A 23,476-nucleotide genomic window follows, 5' to 3' on the forward strand; every position below is an offset into this window, starting at 1 on the left:
ATTTCAAAATATACTTCAGTCATAAAAATATCTCGATATATATATATATATATATATTCACAAACACTGTTCTGTACAGCAGTACATCTACGAAACCAACAAGCAGTGGAATTTGTCTCTGTCCAAACAAATCAAAGGCATTCCTTACTTGAACCAGGCTGTATTTGAGGCACCGGGAGGGTCCAGTAACTGAACGGACCCCCATTTACCTTCAGTAGGAAGACCCCAGACGGTGGTCTTTCCCCACCGGCCCTTGGCAGCAGCTGCCCCAAGCTTCAGCACGTCCCTCAGCGCGTAGTCCTGGACCTTAGGGTGTGCCAGTCTGCAACACTCGGTCGGGGTCAACTCCTTGCCCTGGAAGACCAAAAACGTTTCGGGCAAAACAACGAGCATCTTTCACCGAGGTGACGGTCCTCCAGGCACACAGTCGGTGTTTGTCTCGGTGTGTGTCCCGGGGAACAGCCTGTAGAGCAGTGAGTCACGGAGCTGCTCGGGACAAACCTCGACACAAACCGCTGCATCTCCCTCCAGACTCCCTTTACAAAGGCACACTCCAGAGGGAGATGTGTGATAGTCTGTACCCACCCTCCTGCAGCCGCTTCGAGGGCAGTGTGAGGTGGTGCAGACCGACCGGACGGACATGAAGGACCTGACGGGTCACCACTAGCCCAGCGATGGGTCATAGTGCCTGTTGGAAAGCTCTGGCAATGAAGCGTTCTGCCAAATGGCCTTGGCAGGCTGTTCACCTTTCACTCGTGTGTTGCTGGAGTGGGTGGAGCCTATGGGAGTTCAAGAATCCATAGAGTCATAGAGATATACAACATGGAAACAGACCCTTCGGTCCAACCCATCCATGCTGACCAGATATCCCAACCCAATCTAGTCCCATTTGCCAGCACTTGGCCCATATCCCTGTGAGATTCTAGATTAGAGTGGTGCTGGAAAAGCACAGCAGTTCAGGCAGCATCCGAGGAGCAGGAAAATCAACGCTTAGGGCAAAAGTCCTTCATCAGGAATAGAGCCATATCCCTCTAACCCCATATACCCATCCAGAAGCCTTTTAAATGCTGTAATAGTACCAGCCTCCACCACTTCCTCTGGCAGCTCATTCCATTAACCGTTAACAACTTTGAGTAAACATTTCACACCCGTTTGTAGTTCCAAAGCCTCAAGTAAGGAGGTACTTTGTACAAACACGGCGCTGAACGCTCTCGAGTGGTGCTGCAGGTATAGGGATGGTGAGATGACACCCATTGGAAGATGGGCCATGTATAACACAAACACCGTCAGTAGTTATGCCAAACGTACACATGCTAATGTGGCTTCACAGCTGGAATACAGCATCCGACTGCGGGTGCCGCACTTTCGGAAGGATGGGACTGGAGAGGAGGTTCACTCAACGGAAAAGCAAGATCAACATGGACGGGTTTCAGGAAATCCGAGGAGCTCCACTGATGGAAAGGGGCTGGACAAGTTAGGACAGCTCCCCCCTCGAAGAACAGAAGGAGAAGGAGATTTGACAAAGGAACTCAAAATCACGAGGGGCTCCAGAGAGGACAGAGACGGAGGAACTGCTGCTAGTAGACCAGAGAACGAGCAAGGGGCAAGAGAAGGACCAACGACTCAAGAAAATAAACTTAGTCCCTCCCACAGCTCCCCCCACAACCCACACAGCGAGGGGTTAGGGACTGGAATACACTGCCAGTGATGCTGTGGTGGCCGGTTCAACTGGGGCATTATAAAGGGAACAAGACAGTTATCTGAATACCACAGAATCCCTACAGTGTGGAAACAGGCCATTCAACCCAACAGGTCCATACCAACCCTCCGAAGAGTGTTCCATTCAGACCCATTCCCCCCCCACCCACCCTATCCCTGCAGTCGCGAACACACCTAGTTTGCTCATCCCTGGACACCATGGGTAATTTAGCATGGACCAATCCTCCTAAATTGAACATCTTTGGGCTGTGGGAGGAAACCGGAGCACCCAGAGGAAACGCACGCGGATATGGGGAGGAGGTGCAAACTCCACACAGACAGACAGTTGCCCCCGAGACTGGAATCGAACCCGGCTCCCAACCACTGAGCCACCGTGCCACCCACACGGGTAGGATGTGCAGGGAGGGTGGAACAAAGCGAGATGTTTGTTTGGAGAGCCGCCGCACTCACGATGGGCTGAATGGCCTCCTCTGCGAGGTAACAGTAGTCCTGGGATTCTGAGACCGATCAGGACTTGTTGGACCGAAGGGCCCGTTTCCGCACTTGAGGGATCCCAAAACCACCCTCTGCGGAGTTTAGGAAAAACAAAACAAAAAGTCAGAAAAAAAGCAAAAGAAGGACATGGAAAAATTTCGGGAGTTAGAGTGGAGGACGCGAGGTTGCGGGGTTTAGGCAAGAAAAGCACGAATTTAGGATGGATCAATAAACTCTTCACTCAGGGCGGCACGGTGGTTAGCTACTGCTGTCTCACAGCACCAGGCTCCCAGGTTCGATCCCAGCCTCGGGCGACTGTCTGTGTGGAGTTTGCACATTCTCTGCGTGGGCACCCTCCCTTCCGGTTTCCTCCCACAATCCAGAAATTGGTCATGCTGAATTGCCCATAGTGTTCGGTTGTGTTGGTCAGGGGTAAACGTAGGGGAACAGGTCTGGGTGGGCTGCCCTGCGGAGGGTCGGTGTGGACTTGTTGGGCCGAAGGGCCTGTTTCCACACTGTAGGGAATCTAATCTGAAAAACAAATCCCACTCAGCCGAGTTAATTCTGGCTTTGTGCAGTAAGTGGATTTCCACAATTATTAAGAGATGGAAGGAATCTGGCCAGGTATTCATCCAGCCGTGGCGCATGGTACAGGATAGCTCCTGGGTTTGCTCTGTATAACTGCGAGTCCGAAACTCCAACTGGAGAACATAATCCAGGCTGGAGGGAATGCTGGGAGTAAGAGGGGGAAGCGGAGGTGGTTGCTGCCTTTTCCGACATTCATTCTATCCCCTCAGCCGGCGGGGGGGTAGGTGGTCACAAAGACGAGACTCTATAAGTGTCCCTGATAACGTTGATCCCTCAAGCGCTATCATTGATCAGGACGTCCCATATGGACAGCTGACCCAGTCATTGTCACCATCTGTGTACATGCCACCCCCATCTTACAGAATCATCGGATCCCTACAGTGTGGAAACAGGCCCTTCGGTCCAACAAGTCCATACCGACCCTCCGAAGAGTAACCCACCCTGGCCCATTACTCTACATTTAATGCCTGACTAATGCATCTAATCTACATATGTCTGAACACTACAAGGCAATTCAGCATGGGTCAATCCACCCTAACCTGCACATCTTTGGATTGTGGGAGGAAACCGGAGCACCCGGGGGAAACCCGCGCAACCCCAATTTCCAAATGGGAATAACAGTTACAGTGTGAAACATTAACCAAAGATGTGCGGGTCAGGTGAATTGGCCATGCTAAATTGCCCATAGTGTTAGGTGCATTAGTCAGAGGGAAATGGGTCTGGGTGGGTTACTCTTCGGAGGGTCGGTGTGGACTGGTTAGGCCGAAGGGCCTGTTTCCACACCGTAGGGAATCTAATCTAAAATAAAACCTTCCGAGATACGAATGCTCCGTTTCCAGCCTTTGGAGCATTCCCGATGATAATCGAGTATTTGCGGCCTTGTGCCATTCTTCGGTTACACGGACTTCTACCTACTTATGTGGTGGAAGTGAGGACTGCAGATGCTGGAGATCAGTGTCAAGAGCGTGGCGCTAGAAAAGCACAGCCGGTCAGGCAGCATCCGAGGAGCAGGAGAGTCGACGTTTCGGGCATAAGTCCTTCGTCAGGAAGGACAATTATCAGAAAAGCCCTCGGACCCATCCTGGCCTACTGTGCTTTTCTAGCACCTAATTATGTCACTCCTTTCATATCATAATGGCTCCCATGAAGCATCTTGGGAAGATATTATAGCACTAACAATGCTATATATAAATGCACGAGATTTTTGATGGGGCTGCAGATCAATATATTGCCACGCCTAGAAATGCGTTAACCCTATAGAATAGAATAGAATCTCAACAGTGTGGAAATAGGCCATTCAGCCCAACAAGTCCACACTGACCCTTCAAAGAGCATTCCACCCAGACGCATACCCCAACCTTTCTCTATAACCCTACATTTCCCACAGCTAACGCACCTAACCTGCACAGCCCTGGACACTAAGGGCAACTTAGCATGGCCAATCCAACTGACCTGCACGTCTTTGGATCGTGGGAGGAAACCCGTGCAGACACGGGGAGAGTGTGCAAACTCCGCACAGACAGATGCCTGAGGGTGGAATCGAACCTGGGTCCCTGGTATCGTCAGGTAGTGGTGCTAACCACTGAGCTACCGTGCCACTCACAAGTGGCTAGAGAACCAGGGAGTTTTACTCTGAAACTATCACAGGTTAATCTTGTAGCTGCCAGGAATCCCAGGGTTTAACTCTTGCGTGGGAGCCCATCATTTCATGGAGGTGTCTACATTATTCATCTGCAGGACCAGGTTATGGATAAGAATGTGACCAGCACTGTGAGGTTCTATCTTTCTGGAAAGGACAAATAGGCTGTGGCAAACTCCTTTTCCAAACAGAGGGCTGAGGAGTGACCCAGTGGTCTACAACATTGGAACAGGCCCTTTAGCATAACTTGTCCATGCCACCCAGTCTTCACAATTAAACTAGCCCCACTTGCCTGCGTTTGGTCCCTATCCTTCCAGACCTATCCCATCCATGTACCCATCTGAATGTTTTTTAAATGACAAAACTGTACCCGCCTCCACCACTACCTCTGGCAGCCCATTCCAGAACCTCACCGCCCTCAGTGGGGAAAAAAAAATGCCCCTCTGGACCCTTTTGTATCTCTCCCCTCTCCCCCTAAAGCTATGCCTCCGAGCTTTAGACTCCCACACCCCAGGGAAAAGCTGTCCATGTTATCCAGGCCTTTCAAGATTTTACCGACCACTAAGGTCACCCCTCAGTCTCGCGCACTCTAGGGGGAAAAAGTTCCAGCCTCTCCTACTAACTGAAACCTCCCGGTCCCGGTGACATTCCAGTTAATCTTTTCTGCAGTAGGACGCCCAGAACTGGGCGACACGGTGGCTCAGTGATTAGCACTGCTGCTTCACAGCGCCAGGGTCCTAGGTTCGATTCCAGCCTCGGGTAATGGTCTGTGTGGAGTTTGCTCTGGTTTCCTCCCACAATTCAAAGATGTGCAGGTTAGGGTGGATTGGCCATGCTAAATTGTCCCATAGTGTTAGGTGCATTAGTCAGAGGGGAATGGATCTGGGTGGGTTACTCTTCGGAGGGTCGGGTGTGGACTGGTTGGGCCGAAGGGCCTGTTTTCACGCTGTAGGGAATCTAATCTAAACTGTATGCAGTGCTCCAAATACTATATTCTTATACAGCTGCATAAGATGCCCCAACTCCTATACTCAATGCTCTTGACCAATGAAAGCGAGCACTTTAAAAACCAAGACTTATTTGGACAGAGTGCCAACAAGACAGGTTTCTGTTTGTCTTCTCTGCTCTTTCATGGTCTGACGGCATCCCTCGCAAAGTCAGCGCTTGTTCCCCAGCCTTAACTGCCCTTGAACAGAGTGGCCGTTTCAGAGGGCAATTAAGAGTCAGTCACTTCGCTGCAGGTCTGAAGTAACATGTAGGGGCCAGATCAGGTGAGGATGACCGATTTCCTTCCCTAAAAGGACATTAGTGAATCAGGTGCATTTATACAACAATCGATGATGGCTTTGTGGTCGTCCATTACTGAGATTTCAGATTTATTCATTTAATTACATTCAATTTATCAGTGTTAGCCTGGATCTCTGGGCTCCAGTTCCCAATATACCACTGCCTCCCCCCCAGATTGTGAGGAACAGCAAAACTAGGGGCCATCAATGTAACAGGGAGTCACTAAGGAAAGGTTGGACAAACTTGGATAGCTTTCGCCAGAGTGTCGGAAGGAGAGGGCGACCTGACAGAAGTATATAGAATTATGACAGCCACGGATAGCAGGAGTCTTTTTACCCAGGATGGAAATGTCAAACACCAGGGGGCTTAATTTTAAAGTAAGAGAGGAAAGCTTAAAGGAGATTAAATTAGATTAGATATTCTACAGTATGGAAACAGGCCCTTCAGCCCAACGAGTCCACACCGACCCTCCGAAGAGCAACCCATCCAGACCCATTCCCCCTACCCTATGTTTACCCCTGACTAATGTACATAACCTACACATCATGAATACTATGGGGCAATTTAGCATGGCCAATTCACCCTAACCTGCATATCTTTGGATTGTGGGAGGAAACTGGAGCACCAGGAGATAACCCACGCAGACACGGGGAGAATGATCAAACTCCACACAGACAGTTGCACGAGGTCAGGATCGAACCTGGGTCCCTAGCGCTGCGAGGCAGCAGTGCTAACCACTGAGCCATCATGCAGAGTATGTGCGAGGAAAGTGTTGTTTCTTACACAGAGGGTGGTAAGTGCTGGGAAACTGCTGCCAAGGGAAGGTGGGAGAAGCAGTTATGACAGCAATGCTTAAGAGACATTCAACCAGATACCTGAACAGGCAGAGAATAGAGGCAGAGCGACCACAGGCAGGTGAATGGGATGAGTTTAGAATGACATCACGGTCGGTACAGATATGGTGGCTGAAGGACCTGATCCTGAGATGTACCGTTCCATGTTCTTGGAAGATAGCATCTAGTGAATTCAACAAAAACATCTTCGCCCAGAGACTGATATGAATTTGGGACATACTACCATTAGAGAGGATCGCATAGAAATATTTCAGTGGAAACTGGATAAATGCGAGAGGGAGAAGGGATTATAAGGACTATGCCAACAGTCAGAGAACAGAGGAAACAGTAGCAGACCATTCGGCCCATCGAGTTGGCTCCACCATTAAACTCGATATGTTACTTCAAAGCCCAGACTTCTTGCTTGCTTTAATAGAGGCATAGAGATGTACAGCAGTGAAACAGACCCTTCAGTCCAATACATCCATGCTGACCAGATATTCTAATCTAATCTCGTCCCATTTGCCAGCACCCGGTCCATTTCCCTCCAAACCCTTCCTATTCATATACCCGTCCAGATGCCTTTTAAATGCTGTAATTGTACCAGCCTCCACCACTTCCTCTGGCAGCTCATTCCACACATGCACCAGCATTTACATGAAAAAGTTGTCCCTTAGGTCCATTTCAAATCTTTCCCCTCTTACCCAAAACCTAAACCCTCTAGGTCTGGACTCTCTAGGGGAAAGATCTCGTCTATTTACCCTATCCATGCCCCATAATTTTATAAACCTCTATAAACCCCTCAGCCTCCGACACTCCTGGGAAAATAGCCCCAGCCTGTTCAGCCTCTCCCTGTAGCTCAAATCCTCCAACCCTGGCAACATCCCTGTAAATCTTTTCTGAACCCTTTCAAGTTTTAGATTAGATTCCCTACATGTGGAAACAGGCCCTTCATCCCAACTAGTCCACACTGACCCTCCGAAGAGCAACCCATCCAGACCTATTTCCCTCTGACTAATGCACCTAACATTATGGGCAATTTAGCATGGCTAATTCACCTGGCCTGTACAGCTTTGGACTGTGGGAGGAAAATGGAGTACCCGGAGGAAACCCACGCAGGCACTGGGAGAACGTCCAAACTCCACACAGACGGACAGTCGCCCGAGGCTGGAATCGAACGTGGGAATTTCGTGCTGTGAGGCAGCAGTGCTAACCACTGAGCTACTGTGCCACCCCAATTTAAAAATCACACAACACCAGGTTATAGTCCAATAGGTTTAACTGGAAGCACTAGCTTTCGGAGTGACACTCCTTCATCAGGTGGTAGTGGAGGCCTCAATCCTAACACACAGAATTTATAGCAAAAATTTACAGTGTGATGTAATTGAAATTATACATTGAAAAGTTTGATTGTTAAGTTTTCACCATCAGCCACTCCTCAGCCCATTGACCCATCTGATCAAGGTCCCATTGTACTCTGAGAGAACCTTCTTCGCTGTCCACTACATCTCTAATTTTGGTGTCATCTGCAAGTTTACTAACTATACCTCCTATGCTCACATCCAAATCATTTATATAAATGACAAAAAGCAGCAGACCCAGCACCGATCCTAGTGGTACATCACTGGTCACAGGCCTCCAGTTGGAAAAACATACCTCCACCACCACCTTCCAAATGCGGCCGAACCAATATTCTATACAGCTGCAACATGACCTCCCAACTCCTATACTCAATGCTCTGACCAATAAAGGAAATACGCAACGCTACCTTCAAGCCAGTTTTGTAGCCAAATGGCTAGTTCTCCCTGTATCCCACGAGATCTAACCTTGCTAACCAATCTGCCAAGAGGAACCCTGTTGAATGCCTTACTGAAGTCCATGTAGATCACATCTATCGCTCTGCCCTCATCAATCCTCTTCATTACTTCTTCAAAAAGCCCAATCAATAATTCTGGAAAGTGTGAAAATAGATGGGCCAGATGGGATTTATTCTAGGACTCTCTGGGAAGCTCAGAAGGAGATTGCAGAGACTTTGGCTTTGATCTTTACGTCACCATTGTCTATAGGAATGGTGCCAGAAGACAGGAGGATAGCAAATGTTGTCCCCTTGTTCAAGAAGGGGAGTAGAGACAACCTTGGTGATTATAGACCAGTGAGCCTTACATCTGTTTCATCCCACCATCAGACTCACCATGGACTACTCTCTACTATCTGTCTCATTCTTGGACACATGCATCTCCATCAAGGATGGGCACCTCAGCACCTCACTCTCCCCAAACCCACAGATAATCTTGTTATGCTACACTTCTCCAGCTTCCACCCGCAACATATTAAATCAGCCATCCCCTATGCACAAGCCCTACACATTCACAGGATCTGTTCAGATGAGGAGGAACATGACGGACACCTGAAGGTGCTCAAGGATGTTCGTAGAACAGGGTACAATGATCAACTCATCGACTGCCAGTTCCGATGTGCCACAGTGAGTAACCGTAATGACCTCCTCAGGAGACAGACACGAGTTGCAGCCAACTGGGTACCCTTCGTTGTTTAGTACTTCCTGGGAGCTGAAATATGACACCACGTACTTCACAGCTTACAACACACTATCCATGAGGATAAGCACCTCGCCAAGACCTTCACTACGCCTCTACTTCTCCCCTTTAAACAACCACCAAACCTCAAATAGATCATTGTTCGTAGCAAACTGCCCAGCTTTCAGGACAACTCCATACAACCCTGTCACAGTAGATGCTACAAGACGTGTCAGAGCATTGACACAGATTCCACCATTACGGGTGGGGACACCTCTCATCATGTACATGGCAGGTACCCATGCAACTCAGCCAATATTGTCTCTCTCATACGCTGCAGGTAAGGATGCCCTAAGGCATGGTACATTGGCGAGGCCAAGCAGAAGCTACAGATGAATGGACACCGCACAACAATCCACAGACAGGAGTGCTCCCTCCCAGTCGGAGAACACTTCAGCAGTCCAGGACAATCGACCTCAGACCTTTGGGTGACCATCCTCCAAGGCAGACATCAGGACAGGCAGCAATACAAAGCGGCCGAGCAGAGGCTGATAGCCAATAGGGAGGGCCTCAACCGGGACCTTAGGTTCATGTCACACTACAGGTGACCACCACTGCACTATACACACACACACACACACACACACGCTCTCTCATAGGAGAAAGTGAAGACTGCAGATGCTAGAGATCAGAGCTGAAAATGTGTTGCTGGTTAAAGCACAGCAGGTCAGGCAGCATCCAAGGAACAGGAGAGTCTACGTTTCAGGCATGAGCCTTTCTTCAGGATTCCTGAAGAAGATCTCATGCCCGAAACGTTGACTCTCCTGCTCCTTGGATGCTGCCTGACCTGCTGCGCTTTTCCACGCTCTCTCATTCACAAGCTCTCTCTCATACATACACACATCTCCCACACACACCCATGCATACACCCTTTCACTTATGCCCCACCACACTCACTTTATTAAACTTGCACACATGCAAACCCCACACTCACATACACTCCTACACTCACTGTCTCTCTCTCCTGCACATGCGCATACATAAAAGCTTATGAGGTGAATTTGTATTTGCAGAATTATGTTTGCAGAGATGTTCTATTTTGCTCAAAAAATGCAGAACCTGCAGGCAGTGAATCTATATAATAGTTGCAAATTCCACTTTGGAAATAGAACCAGTCTGACTCAAGACTGGTCTGACTCACACCTCTAGGGCATTGTCTGAGCCGCGATGTCTCCTTTTGTTTTAAAACCTTAAATTATCCTGAGAATGTGACTTCAAAGAAATTCTGGGTTTTACATATTAAAGAACCAAAACCAGCAAATCCATTCTAAAAGATGAAATACTTAATCTAGGTTTGTCCAACGTATCATTGTATCACTGTAATCTTTTCCTATAAACGCTGTGTCTTATGGCCCTGCCTCACAACTACCTGATGAAGGAGCAGCGCTCTGAAAACTAGTGCCTCCAAATAAACCAGTTGGACTATAACTTGGAATTGTGTGACTTTTTTTAACATCTAAAAGGGATCTGGATGGGGACATGAATAGGAAGGGGTTAGAGGGATATGGGCCAAGTGCTGGCAAATGGGACTAGTTTGGGTTGGGATATCTGGCCAGCATGGACAAGTTGGACCGAAGGGTGGGTTTCCAAGGTGTCCAACTCCACTCTTCTTCCCCCCACCTTCCCACTGCAGCGTAATACCACGTTCCCTAGCCAATCACAGCTAAATATATGGATTGTAAAATTACACGTCTGTATATACAAATGATTAATTCCAAGCTCTGTATGTAAAGAAATGCAAGGTGCACCTATGAATGGCACCACCAACTGTACAGATCATCAAAATATTTTTATGAATAAAGTATATTTTTGAAATAACAAAAAGTGTTGGCCTTACCAAAATACCATTGGATGGTCAATGTACAGACTTGTACATACGAATGATTAATTCTGATCTCTGTATGTAAAGAAATGGAATATATATGTGTGTATGGCATGACCAATTGTATAGATATCAAAATAACTTTATGAATAAAATATATTTTTGAAATAAAAAAAAACACAGCTCTGATGCAGAGCCACCAGACTCGAAACTGCCATCTTCCCACAGACTTGCTGAGTTTCTCCAGCAGTCTATGTGTCTCTGTGCGTGTGTGTGTTCCTTTATTCCAGCATTTCTTGCTAGCCTCTGGATCTAGACAGTGAACAACTGTCAAGTCCGTCAAAATCCCTTCACAAACAATCCAACCCCACTCTGTGTGTCTGAGTGTGTGGGGCCAGAATGTAAATGGAATAAATGCTTACTTAGCAATGAAGGTATCTGCTGAACGTGCAACCATTTCACAAAGTGGTCTGCTTCTATATCAAATCGATTCACTTACACGTTTTCCACACTGAGCAGCTGTGTTATTTCCTTACCCTGAGCCAGGCATGCAGCGGAAGACCATCTGAACATACCAAAGGTTACCCAGGGAAAGACACACACCTACTGATTAAAGCAGCCTTGTTAAACAGACACAGATACACACACACACACACACACACACACATACCTTGTGATTAAAGTGGCCTTGTTAAAGATTTGTCCACCTTGTGTCTTTCACAGTGTCTCACACCTGCGCACACACACAACACAGGGGCTGGGGAAAATGAAAAAAAACAGGAGATTTAGAGTCTAAAGTAAAATTCAGGGGACCAAATCTAAAGTAAAGTAAGTGGCTTTGTTCTTCCTCCCAGCTGAACCAGCAAGTCGCCAGCTCATTCACTCAGCTCGCTCGCTCTTATAATCAACAGCATCTTTAGTCCTTCACACAGAGAGCGAGAGAGAAAATACAATTGAGACGCCCAGCATCTTCGACCTCTGTGCGCCCTTCCCCATCAGCCAGAAAAACAAACAAGACTGCGTTTGTTTGCAGGGGAGTTCAGCGCTTGAAGAGTTAATCCCAAATCACACCCCCCCCTCCCCCTTCAGTCTCCTTGGGGCAGGTGCAGGGCGATGTGAACAGCGAGCCCTGACTGAACTCACAGCTCCCAATGGTTTATTCTGGGAACAAATGTCTCTCTTTTCTTTTGTTGTTTCTGTTGTATCTTCCTGGACCAGCCTCATAAAAGCTCTGAGTCAGCTCGAGAGATTTGGGAATTAACTCTCTCTTTGGCAGAGCAAAGAGTGACGAGGGTTTTTTTGTTTAAAAAAAACATAATTGACAATTAACTGGACTTTCTCAAAGTGAAGGGGACAGACCACTTAAAGCTGACAAAACTTACTTAGACTTGCACGGCACGGAAACGGACCCTTTGGTCCAACTTGACCAGATATCCCAACTCAATCTAGTCCCATTAGCCAGCACTTGGCCCATATCTCTCTAAACCCTGCCTATTCATATACCCATCCAGATGCCTTTTAAATGTTGCAATTGTACCAGCCTCCACCACTTCCTCTGGCAGCTCATTCCATACACGTACCACCCTCTGTGTGAAAAAGTTGCCCTTCAGGTTCCTTTTATATCTTTCCCCTCTCACCTTAAACCTGTGCCGTCTAGTTTTGAACTCACCTACCCTGGGGAAAAAAAATCTTGTCTATTTACCCTATCCATGCTCCTCATGATTTTATAAACCTCTGTAAGGTCACCCCTCAGCCTCTGACGCTCCAGGGAAAACTGCCCCGGCCTGTTCAGCCTCTCCCTGTAGCTCAAATCTTCCAACCCTGGCAACATCCTTGTAAATCTTTTCTGAACCCTTTCAAGTTTCACATCTTTCCGATAGGAGGGAGACCAGAATTGCACGCAATATTTCAACAGTGGCCTAACCAACGTCCTGTACAGCCACAACACGACCTCCCAACTCCTGTACTCAATACTCTGACCAATAAAGGAGAGCCTTTTCGAACGCTCCACCTTAAAAAGGTGATAGAGGCAGAACCTTTGGCTTTATTTATAAGGTGGAAATAGATAGGTTCAGGTTGAGGAAAGGGGTGAATGGCTGGAGTGTGGAGTGAGCAGATCTCATCAAATGGAGGAGCGGGCTAGTGGGGTCAACAGGCCTACTACAGATGCCAGTGCGTATGCTGAAAACTGAGGAAAACAACGGGGAGGGAACATTGGAGAAAGGGGGGAGGAGGAACACATTAAAAGGGCAGATCTGGAATTGGGGTGCTGGGCGGGGTTGGAATTCGGTGACAGGGAGATTACATGACAAAGATGTCACGGGACAAAAGCCGAAAGGAGCTACGGAAAAAGTTGCCGTGGAGAGACAAGGCATCTTGACCAAACGACTGCAAGCGGCAGAGTCATGACCCGCTCTGTCAGAAAGCGAAAAATGCAAGACGCAGAGCAGCACGCGCGAGACACGGGCAAAAAGAAAATTCCGAGCGGGTGCTGGGAGTTCACGGTCGGGCTGAACTGAACTCAAAATCAGGTTGCGCACTTTGATCGGAAGAATAAAGGCGTCGACTGCTTCCTGAACGGGGAGGCGCTTCGGAAATCTGAAGCACAACAACGAAAAAAGGGACCGAATTCAGGATTCCCTTAAGGTTAACGTGCAGGTTCAGTTAGAAGTTAGGAAGGCAAACGCAGTGTCAGTGTTCGCTTTAAGGGGTATAGAATACGGGTGTCCTGCTGAGGTTGGACAGGGCACTGGTCAGATCGCATTTGGAAGACTGCGAGCTGTTTTAGGCCCCGTAACTAAGGAAGGATGTGCCAGCCTTAAAGGGGATCCAGAGGAGGTTTACAAAGGATGATCCTGGGAATGAAGGAGCGGACACTGGATCTGTCGTCGATAGAGTTTAGAAGGATGAGGTGGGATGTGATTGAAACTTACGGAATACTGCGAGGCCTGGGATACAGTGGACACGGAGGAGATGTTTCCACCATCAGGGGAGACTGGAAGCTGAAGGCCCAGCTTCAGAGTGAAGGCCCAACCCTTTAGAACAGAGATGATGAGGCATTTCTTCAGTCGGAAGGTGGGGAATCTGGAATTCTTTACTGCAGGGTCGAAAGAGGCTCAAGAAAAATCAAAGTTTGAGAGAGATTTGTAAATCAGTTAGGAAAGTGGAGCTGAGGATTATCAAATCAGCCATAGCCTCATTGAATGGTGGAGCAAATACTAAATGGTAGGCTAAATGGCCTACTTCTGCCTCTCCTGTCTTTTAAAGAACTTTCATCAGGTCACCCTGGTCTTTTAGCAGAGTCAACAGCCTGTACGGTCTTGGCCGAGTTCTGATATCACCCTTAGAAATCCTTCCTCTACCCACTGCCTGACGGTCCATTTTAATAATAGAGAGGCCTTGGACCGTTCACAGACTCTCAGAGGGTGGGGTTGGACAATCTCTTGTATGGGGGGAAATGTGTGTGTGTGTGCGTGTATGCATATATATGTGCACACGTGTACGTGTGTGGGTACATGCGTGCATACGTGTGTGTATAGGGAGGAAGTGGGGACTGAGTGAAAAGTGCTGGAGAGTCAAGAGTCAAGAGAGTATGATGCTGGAAAAACACAGCAGGTCAGGCAGCATCTGATGAGCAGGAGAATCGACGTTCCGAACATAAGCCCTACGTCAGGAATGAAGAGCTCGAAATGTCGATTCTCCTGCGGCTTGGATGCTGCCTGACCTGCTGTGCTTTTCCAGCACCACACTCTCCTGATTGTGTATGTCTGTGAATGTGTGTGTGTGTGTCTCTGTGTCTGTGAGGAACACACAGAAACAAAATAGCTCTGAAGGAGCAGACATCCATCAGCAGGCTCCTCTCTCTCTCTCTCTCTCTGCAAACACCAGCTACCAAATGGGTCTTTGAAGTGTGTCACTAACAAACTGTTTCGCCACCAGCCTCGGCTTGAACCTGCAGCTGTGGGTGAATTCTCTCCCCTCCCCTTTCTCTCCCGCCCCCCCCCCCCCCCCCCATTGACTCCCACCTCCCTGCGTTCCTGAAGGTGTCACCGTGCCCCAGGGAAGGGGGTTACAGAAACAATTCCAGAGGAATGCTCTCTCCCGGACATCCCTGACAGTTACCCAGTCCCTCGGTGAGACAGCTCAGCCCACTGAGCAAACAAAAACTCATCAACAGCTGCAGCTCGTGGGATCCTGCTGTGCAGCCCCATCCCCTCCCCCACCACCTCCCCCCCTCAGAAAAACCCCGGCTCTGCTTTAAAATGACTTCATGGGATGTTCCTGAGGTTGCGAGGGGTCGAAAGACAAATGTAAAGCCTTCCCTTACTCCTTATTCTCTCTTCCCTCCTTCATAATTTACCACTTTCCTTTTGTTAGTTTCGATTTGTTGAAGGTGGTGTGTGCGCATTTGTCGGTGTCTGCGTGTTTCTACCTGCGTGTGTGTTATCTCTACCTGCCTCTGTGTCTCTTTGCCTGTGTATGTGTGTGTCTGCCTGAGTGTGCCTGTGTCTCTGCATGTGTCTGTGTGTGTGTGTCTGCCTGCGTCTCTCTGAGTGTGCCTGTCTCTGCATGTGTGTGTGTGTGTGTCTGCCTGCTTCTGTCTGAGTGTGCCTGTGTCTCTGCATGTGTGTCTGCCTGCGTCTGTCTGAGTGTGCCTGTGTCTCTGCACGTGTCTGTGTGTGTGTCTGCCTGCGTCTATCTCTCTCTGCCTGTCTGTCTGAGTGGCTCTCCCTGCATCTGTGTGCCTGTCTCTCTACGTGCATCTGTCTGTGTGTCTATGCTTCTCTGCCTGTGTCTATGCATCTGTCTATATTTCTCTGCATGTCTGCCTGTGTGTCTCTGCGTGTCTGTGTGTGAGAGAGTGGACTCAGGATCGTTAACAGGTGCAGGCCGTCCCAGTTCAGTGTTCAATGTGGTGCAGAGTGCTCGGTCACACAAAGGGCTCTTTACTAGGGCTGACATCAGTTCATGACTCACTCCAGCTCGCTCTGAATACACTGACTGAGAATCAACAAAACCTCGTGAGGGTGACTTCAATAACTGGCACCTGTGAATCAGTGCCTTTCGCGCACGCTCACACACACACACACACAGTGCCCCTGAACACAACATCTCTTTATTTCCCATCACACTGATGATCTCACTGTTCAACAGCCTCACTGACAGAGATACACTGGGAAAGAGAGAGAGAGAGAAAAAAGAGAGAGAGAGGAAAAAAGAGAGAGAGAGAAAAAAAGAGAGAGAGAGAAAAAGAGAGAGAGAGAGAAAAAGAAAGAGAAAGAGAGAGAGAGAGAAAGAAAAAGAAAGAGAGAGAGAGAGAGAGAGAGAGAAAGAAAGAAAGAGAGACACAGAGAGAGAGAGACAGAGAGAAAGACAGACAGCGCCAGCCTATTATGGGAAAGGACCGTGTCTGACCCACTGTCCCACCCAGTTCTGGGGCAAGTGGGGGGGGGGGGTAATTGTGGAGAGGAGGACAGCTTGCTGTCCCACTGATTCCCAGAGCAGCTTTAAACTACTTTCCTAATCGATCGTTCAGAGATGTTATGACACACCCGTGGAGCAGGTAGGACCTGAACCTGGGCCTCTGAGCTCAGTGGCAGGGTCGCTCCTACCGCACCACAAGAGCAAAAGGGGAGCTGAAAAGGCCTGAACAAACCCGATCCACGTGATTCCTTTGAAATATTTCGGGAGGGTGAGAGTGGGGCGAGGGGTGGTGCGGGGGGGAGGGCGGGACGGGCAGGGCTGAATGGCCTGTTTGGACTGCTCCTCCCAGTGTCCTGTTCAGGCAAGCAGCTGGTAGCTAGGCCCGACACGGCCTAATTAGTTTGCACTCTGGAACACCACCTCAGAAGGATTTGGGGGAAAAAAAAGAAGAGAAAGTTTTGAATTCTGCAAAACTTCATTATTTTAACGTCGGACCCCAGCGTGACCTGGGAGAGCACCGGGTCACAAGCGGCAGACAAACTTTCCGTTGCTACGGGCGACGGCCAGACTCCGAGGCCTTGTCGTCTGTTGCTTGGGTTCATAAGGCCTTCTTTGCTCGGGCGGGGTGTTGGGGGGTTGGTGGTTAGAGAAAGGGGATGAACACAGCTGCCACTTATAGATTAAACATTAAAATTCATTAAAAAAACATGAGACCATTCAAGGCCATTCGCCAATGCTGAGTAAACAAGGCATTCCTTTTCTTATCTGTCAAAAAAGGATCCTTTACTCACTCTGTCCACTGTACACAAAAACGTGCAGTGACTTAATGAAAAAGAAGCTATTGTGAGATAGCTCCATCGGTCGCATTTCAAGTTGGAGATATCTAAATGTTTTAGAGACTCCTGGCTATCAGAAACTTCATCTTTATCTCAATATTGCCGTGCTATACGCTGCTGAGGAATTAATTATTAATTTGCTCTGTGTCTATATTCATTAACATCAATAAAACCTCACTTCTCAGCCTCCCTCCATCCCACTTGGTGTTTTGTAGCCAGTCTCTGTTTCTGCTCCGTTTGGGGTGCCACAGTCAAGCAGAGACTCACAGCACAGAAGTCCATCAGTCAAAATAAAGCACCTAACTATTCAAATTCCATTTACCACAGCTTGCACCATAGCCTTGGCATCACAAACATTGATCCATAAATTTAGATTAGATTCCCTACAGTGTGGAAACAGGCCCTTCGGCCCAACAAATCCACACCGACCCTCTCCAAAGAGTAAGCCATCCAGACCCATCTTCCTCTGACTAATGCACCTCACATTATAGGCAATTTAGCACGGCCAATTCACCTGACCTGCACATCTTTGGACTGTGGGAGGAAACCGGAGCACCCGGAGGAAACCCACGCAGACACGGGGAGAACGCGCAAACTCCACACAGACAGTTGCCCGAGGTGGGAATTGAACCCGGGTCCCTGGCGCTGTGAGGCAGCAGTGCTCACCACTGTGCCGCCGCGCTGCCCACGGTGCCGTCAAAAAGATGTACAGCATGGAAACAGGCCCTTCAGTCCAACTCGTCCATGCCAACCAGATATCCTAACCTAATCTAGTCCCATTTGCCAGCACCTGGTCCATATCCCTCCAAACCCTTCCTATTCATATACCCATCCAAGTACCTTTTAAATGTTGCAATTGTACCAGCCTCCATCACTTCCTCTGGCAGCTCATTCCATACACGTACCACCCTCTGTGTGAAAAAAATTGCCCCTTAGGTCCCATTTATATCTTACCCCTCTCATCCTAAACCTATGCCCTCTAGTTCTGGACTCCCCTAACCCCAGGGAAAAGACTTTGTCTATTTACCCTAACCATGCCTCTCATAATTTTACAAGCCTCTATAAGGTCACCCCTCAGCCTCCAACGCTCCAGAGAAAACAGTTCCAGCCTGTACAGCCACTCCCTATAGCTCAAACCCTCCAGCCCTGGCAACATCCTTGTCAATCTTTTCTGAACGCTTTCAAGTTTCACAGCATCCTTCAGTAGGAAGGAGACTGGAATTGCACACAATATTCCAAAAGTGGTCAAACCAACGGCCTGGACAGCCACAGGGTGACCTCCCAACCCCAATACTAAATGCTCTGACCAATAAAGGAAAGCATACTTCTTCAGTATTATGAGAGCTTCCATTTTTACCACACTCATGGGCACTGAGTTCCAGATTCCTAACATCCTCGGGGTGAGAAAAAAGTTCTCTTCATATTCTCCTTAAACTTCCAGCCCCGTACCTTCAATCTATGGCCCTGCTCATTTCTGCAATCACCAATGGGAAATGTTTCTTTCTATCCACTCTCTGTCCCTCATGATTGTATATATCTCAATCACATTACCTCTCCGTTGCTCTCAGTAAAGCTACCCCAATCCCTCTTCCTAATGGAGATTCTACAGCCCTGGCAACACCCCGGTAAATGACACCCTGTCCGGTGCTGTCACATTGATCCTGAACTGTGGAAGGGCAGCACAATTTGGGTTCAAAGGGTCCCGCCTCTGAGGGAGTGCCTCAGTGTCAGAGGTGCTATATTCTGGGCAAGAGGTTACGCTGAAGATCGCATGGTCATAATGTTTAGACAATACACAATAGGTGCAGGAGTAGGCCATTCTGCCCTTCGAGCCTGCACCACCATTCAATATGATCATGGCTGATCATTCCTAATTAGTATCCTCTTCCTTCCTTATCTCCATAACCCTTGATTCCACTATCCTTGAGAGCTCTATCCAACTCTTTCTTAAATGAATCCAGAGACTGGGCCTCCACTGCCCTCTGGGGCAGAGCATTCCACACAGCCACCACTCTCTGGGTGAAGAAGTTTCTCCTCATCTCTGTCCTAAATGGTCTACCCCGTATTTTTAAGCTGTGTCCTCTGGTTCGGCACTCACCCATCAGCGGAAACATGTTTCCTGCTGCCAGAGTGTCCAATCCTTTCATAATCTTAGATGTCTCAATCTGATCCCCTCTCAGTCTTCTAAACTCAAGGGTATACAAGCCCAGTTGCTCCAGTCTTTCAGTGTAAGGTAATCCCGCCATTCCGGGAATTGACCTCGTGAACCTACGCTGCACTCCCTGAATAGCCAGAATGTCTTTCCTCAAATTTTGAGACCAGAACTGCACACAGTACTCCAGGTGTGGTCTCAAGGGGAGCACCAACAACTACGCACGACTCTGCTGTGCCCAGGTCTTAACTCAAGTCGTAACTGACCTGGAACACCCTTATGATCGCTGATTTACATAGGGCTCCAGGTCAAGTAAGGTCTCGATTGAGATTCCCAGGCTGCTATATCTCAATTGAATGGAGTTAATTTTATTGTCACTTGTGCTCAAATGAGGACGGCACGGTAGCTAGCACTGCTGCCTCACAGCGCCAGGGACCCGGGTTCGATTCCACCCTCGGGCAACTGTCTGTGCAGAGTTCACACATTCCCCCCTGTGTCTGCGTGGATTTCCTCCGGGTGCTCCGGTTTCCTCCCACAGTCCAAAGCTGTGCAAGTTAGGGTACATTGGCCAAGTTAAATTGCCCACAGTGTCCAGGGTTTGTGTGGGTTAGCCATTGGAAATGTAGGGATACAGAGATAGGGTAGGGAGAGCTGGGTCTGGCTGGGATGCTCTGCGGAAGGTTGGTGTGGACTCGATGGGCTGAATGGCCTATATCCACACAGTAGGGTTCTACAATTCTTAGGAATACAGTGAAAGGTTTACAAGTTGCCACTTGTGATGCCATCCTAGGTTTAGATCTTCAGTACACATACACACAGGGGGAAGAGAATGAAGAAACAAAGTCCTCTATAATCTCCCTCAATCTCAAGATCTGGAGCTCTTGCGGAACACCGAGAAGCCTGGCTTCCTCCCTTAATGATCCTCCATTAAACCAACCTCTTAGACACCAACCCTGGACACTGTGGGCAATTCCACATGGCCAATCCACCTGACCTGTACATCCTTGGCTTCATAGATGGTTTGGTGTCATGTATTTGTATTAAAATGTTCTTTTGATGTGTCACAGGTCATCTGATCGCATTCAAGGGCTGGAGGGGTCTAGCGATAATGCCTTTGTGCGAGGCTAATGTTGCGGTGACTTGGGTTCAAATCCCACAACAGCAGATTTCCACGATAGAAAAAAATCTTGTACTGTTAATTGCCACAAAACAAATAAAATCGCCTATGCGTTTCACTCACGTCTTCTGTGAAGAAAATCTGCCATCTTAACTTGGTCAGGCCTACATGTGACTCCAGTACCACTGCCATGGGCTGACTCTCAACTGCCGTCTAGGGGCAGGGCAGTAAATGACAGCCTACCCAGCGATGTCCACTTCCCGTGAGCAAATAGAGAGAGAAAAAATATCAAAGACGCCGTGGAAACAATTTGTTTTTGGTGGGAGGTCCTTAGATGGAGCAAGACACCACGCCAGAGTAAGTTGCTGCAAGAAATCACAGATTAGCCCTGCCCACGCCAGCCAGCTGGCAGAACAGTGCAGGAAACGCAGCAGCTGAACAGCACACAGTAAGATCCCACAAACTGCATTGTGGAAGGACAAAGTGAAATGACCAAGGGATGTAGGTGCCCTCTGATACCTTGGCGCACACAGGAAATGGGCATTGCTGGTCATTTATTGCCCCGCCCCCTACAGGGCAGCTGAGAGTCAGCCATTGGGGTGTCAGGCTGGATTTCCAGGCTAGTACTCTGGGAATTGGACACTGAAGCCAACACCAACTGCCAGGAGAAATCCGAGTCTCGTCCACTGAGCTCCAGGGTGGCAGGTCAGTCGGATCGAAGGTACCACACCAACCCTCCGCGGACTGGCAAAGAAATTTGGCTTGAGCTGGTGATTCAAACCGGGTGGGTGCCCCATTCGCCATGGTGTGAGCTAGGATGCAGAGAGGAGCTCCGAGCCAGTTGAAAAGAAATCGGTGTTCAGTGCGTAGCGTACGCAGACAGCCACTCTCCACTCAAACAAGTGGGCGGCACGGTGGCTCAGTGGGTTAGCACTGCTGCCTCACGGCGCCAGGGACCCGGGTTCGATTCCAGCCTCGGGTGACTGCCTGTGTGGAGTTTGCACGTTCTCTCTGCGTGGGTTTCCTCCGGGTGCTCCGGTTTCCTCCCACAGTCCAAAGATGTGCGGGTTAGGATGGATTGGCCACGCTAAACTGTCCCACGGTGTTCAGGGAATGAGAAGGTCAGGGGCATTAGTCAGGGATAAATGTAGAGTAATATGGGAATGGGCTGAAAATGTGTTGCTGGAAAAGCGCAGCAGGTCAGGCAGCATCCAAGGAACAGGAGATTTGACGTTTCGGGCATAAGCCCTTCATCAGGAATGAGGAAAGTGCGTCCAGCAGGCTAAGATAAAAGGTAGGGAGGAGGGACTTAGGGGAGGGGCGATGAAAATGCGATAGGTGGGAGGTGGTCAAGGTGAGGGTGATAGGCCGGAGTGGGGTGGGGGCGGAGAGGTCAGGAAGAAGGTTGCAGGTTAGGAAGGCGGTGCTGAGTTCGAGGGATGGAATGGGTCTGGGTGGGTTATTCTGAGGGTCAGTGTGGACTTGTTGGGCTGAAGGGCCTGTTTGCACACAAGGGGGATTCTGTGACTTGAACGCAGCATCTTGCCTGTGAGAGAAAAAAAAAGTGTTTGGCGCTAGTGGTTTAAGTCTACCTGCTTTTTCCACACATTGCCCGACCCGTCTCCCCACTCCATTGTGGCACAGGCTGCCCACTGTCGTACTGTAACTAGTGGGGGGGAAAAGGAGGGGGGGGGTGAGAGGGTAATTTCCTAATTTTCCCCACCATCTCCCCCCAAAAAGCAGGCTGTCCCCTGCTAACGGGGACATACCATGGGAATCAGTCAAAGGGCTCATTCTCCGACCAGTTTTCAGGCGAGACGCCAGGTTTGGTTGTCTATTTGCACCAACCTGCCCCGGCACATGCTGGAGAAAAGGATTTACTGAAATAATGCTGGATCCTTCACCCTGACCTGCTGCGCTCGGGAGAGTGCTGGAGCCACTCGGAAATCCGTGGTGGGGGTAGGGGGCTGAAATCAAGGATTTCAGCGAGGGGGATCTCAGAGTTCCAACGTGCCAGGAGCGATGTCCTCCGATTTCCAGGAAAACTCGAGAGGGCTAAGCCCAGGGGGAGAAAAAAAAAGGTCAATTCGCGCTGAGCCACGTCCTGCGGCTGTTAGAAGGGATTTGCATTTCGATAGCGCCACTGTCCATCCCAGGCCCTGCCGCCGACTAAGCGCTTCGTGAATTGTTGGAGCATCAGCACACAACTGATGCACAGCAAGATCCCACAGCCACTTGTGAAGTGGCGGGCATGTTGTGTTGATTTCTTTATTCATTCCAGGGATGTCAATGTCGTCGGCGAGGCCATTTTGGAGGTCAGGTCAGAGTCCACCGTGTTGCCACGGGGTTGGCGTCACATGGAGGTGCGACCGGTTAAGTCTTCAGATCTACTCTCTTCCGGAAAGGACATCAGACCAGAAGACATAGGTGCGGAAATTAGGCCATTCAGCCCATCGAGTCTCTCCGCCATTCAATCATGGTTGATATGTTTCTCAATCCCATTCCCTGGCTTTTTCCCCATAGCTTCCAGAGCATCAAGGGTTATCTATCGTAATCTTAAATACACTCAATGCCCTGGCCTCTACTGTCTTCTGTGGCAATGAATTCTATAGATTCCCCACTTCTGTCTGAAGAAGTTTCTCCTTATCTCCATTCTAAAAGGTCCTCCCTTTACTCTAAGGCTGGGCCCTTGGGTCCTGGTCTCTCCAGCCAATGGAAACACCTTCCCAACATCCACTCTCTCCAGGCCAGTCAGTAATCTCTTAAGCTTCAATTAGATCTCCCCCTCATCCTTCTCAACTCCATCGAGTATAGACCCAGAGTCCTCAGACGTTTCTCATCTATTAAGCTTTTCATCCCTGTGATCATTCTTGTGACATTAGTAAACCTGACCCTCTGATTGGTCAGCACTGAGGGAGTGCCGCACAGCCAAAGGGGGTGGTGGGTGGGGGTCAGTGCTGCACGGCAAGAGGGTCGGAGCCGAGGGAGCGC

The 23,476-nt window shown here is 49.0% G+C and overlaps 1 protein-coding gene across 9 annotated transcripts in view; it reads right to left on the reverse strand.

The window, feature by feature from the left end:
- Positions 1 to 23,476, reverse strand: part of LOC132832819 (discoidin domain-containing receptor 2-like) — a 242,759-nt gene that overhangs the window by 137,428 nt on the left and 81,855 nt on the right. For 2 of the 9 annotated variants that reach the window (XM_060850981.1, XM_060850976.1), the window contains exons 2-3: positions 11,627 to 11,713; positions 10,972 to 11,031 (exon numbers count right to left, since the gene is read on the reverse strand). The exons of 3 other annotated variants lie outside the window; for them this stretch is intronic. The gene's annotated coding sequence lies outside the window, so the exon portion shown is untranslated. Of the gene's footprint in view, positions 1 to 209; positions 355 to 10,971; positions 11,032 to 11,626; positions 11,714 to 20,608; positions 20,628 to 22,395; positions 22,418 to 23,476 lie in introns of those variants that run through there. 4 more of the 9 variants (XM_060850978.1, XM_060850979.1, XM_060850982.1 and 1 more) reach the window with 4 other exon arrangements.

This window comes from Hemiscyllium ocellatum, chromosome 35 (assembly GCF_020745735.1).
Source record: "Hemiscyllium ocellatum isolate sHemOce1 chromosome 35, sHemOce1.pat.X.cur, whole genome shotgun sequence".
Taxonomy (NCBI): Eukaryota; Metazoa; Chordata; class Chondrichthyes; order Orectolobiformes; family Hemiscylliidae; genus Hemiscyllium; species Hemiscyllium ocellatum.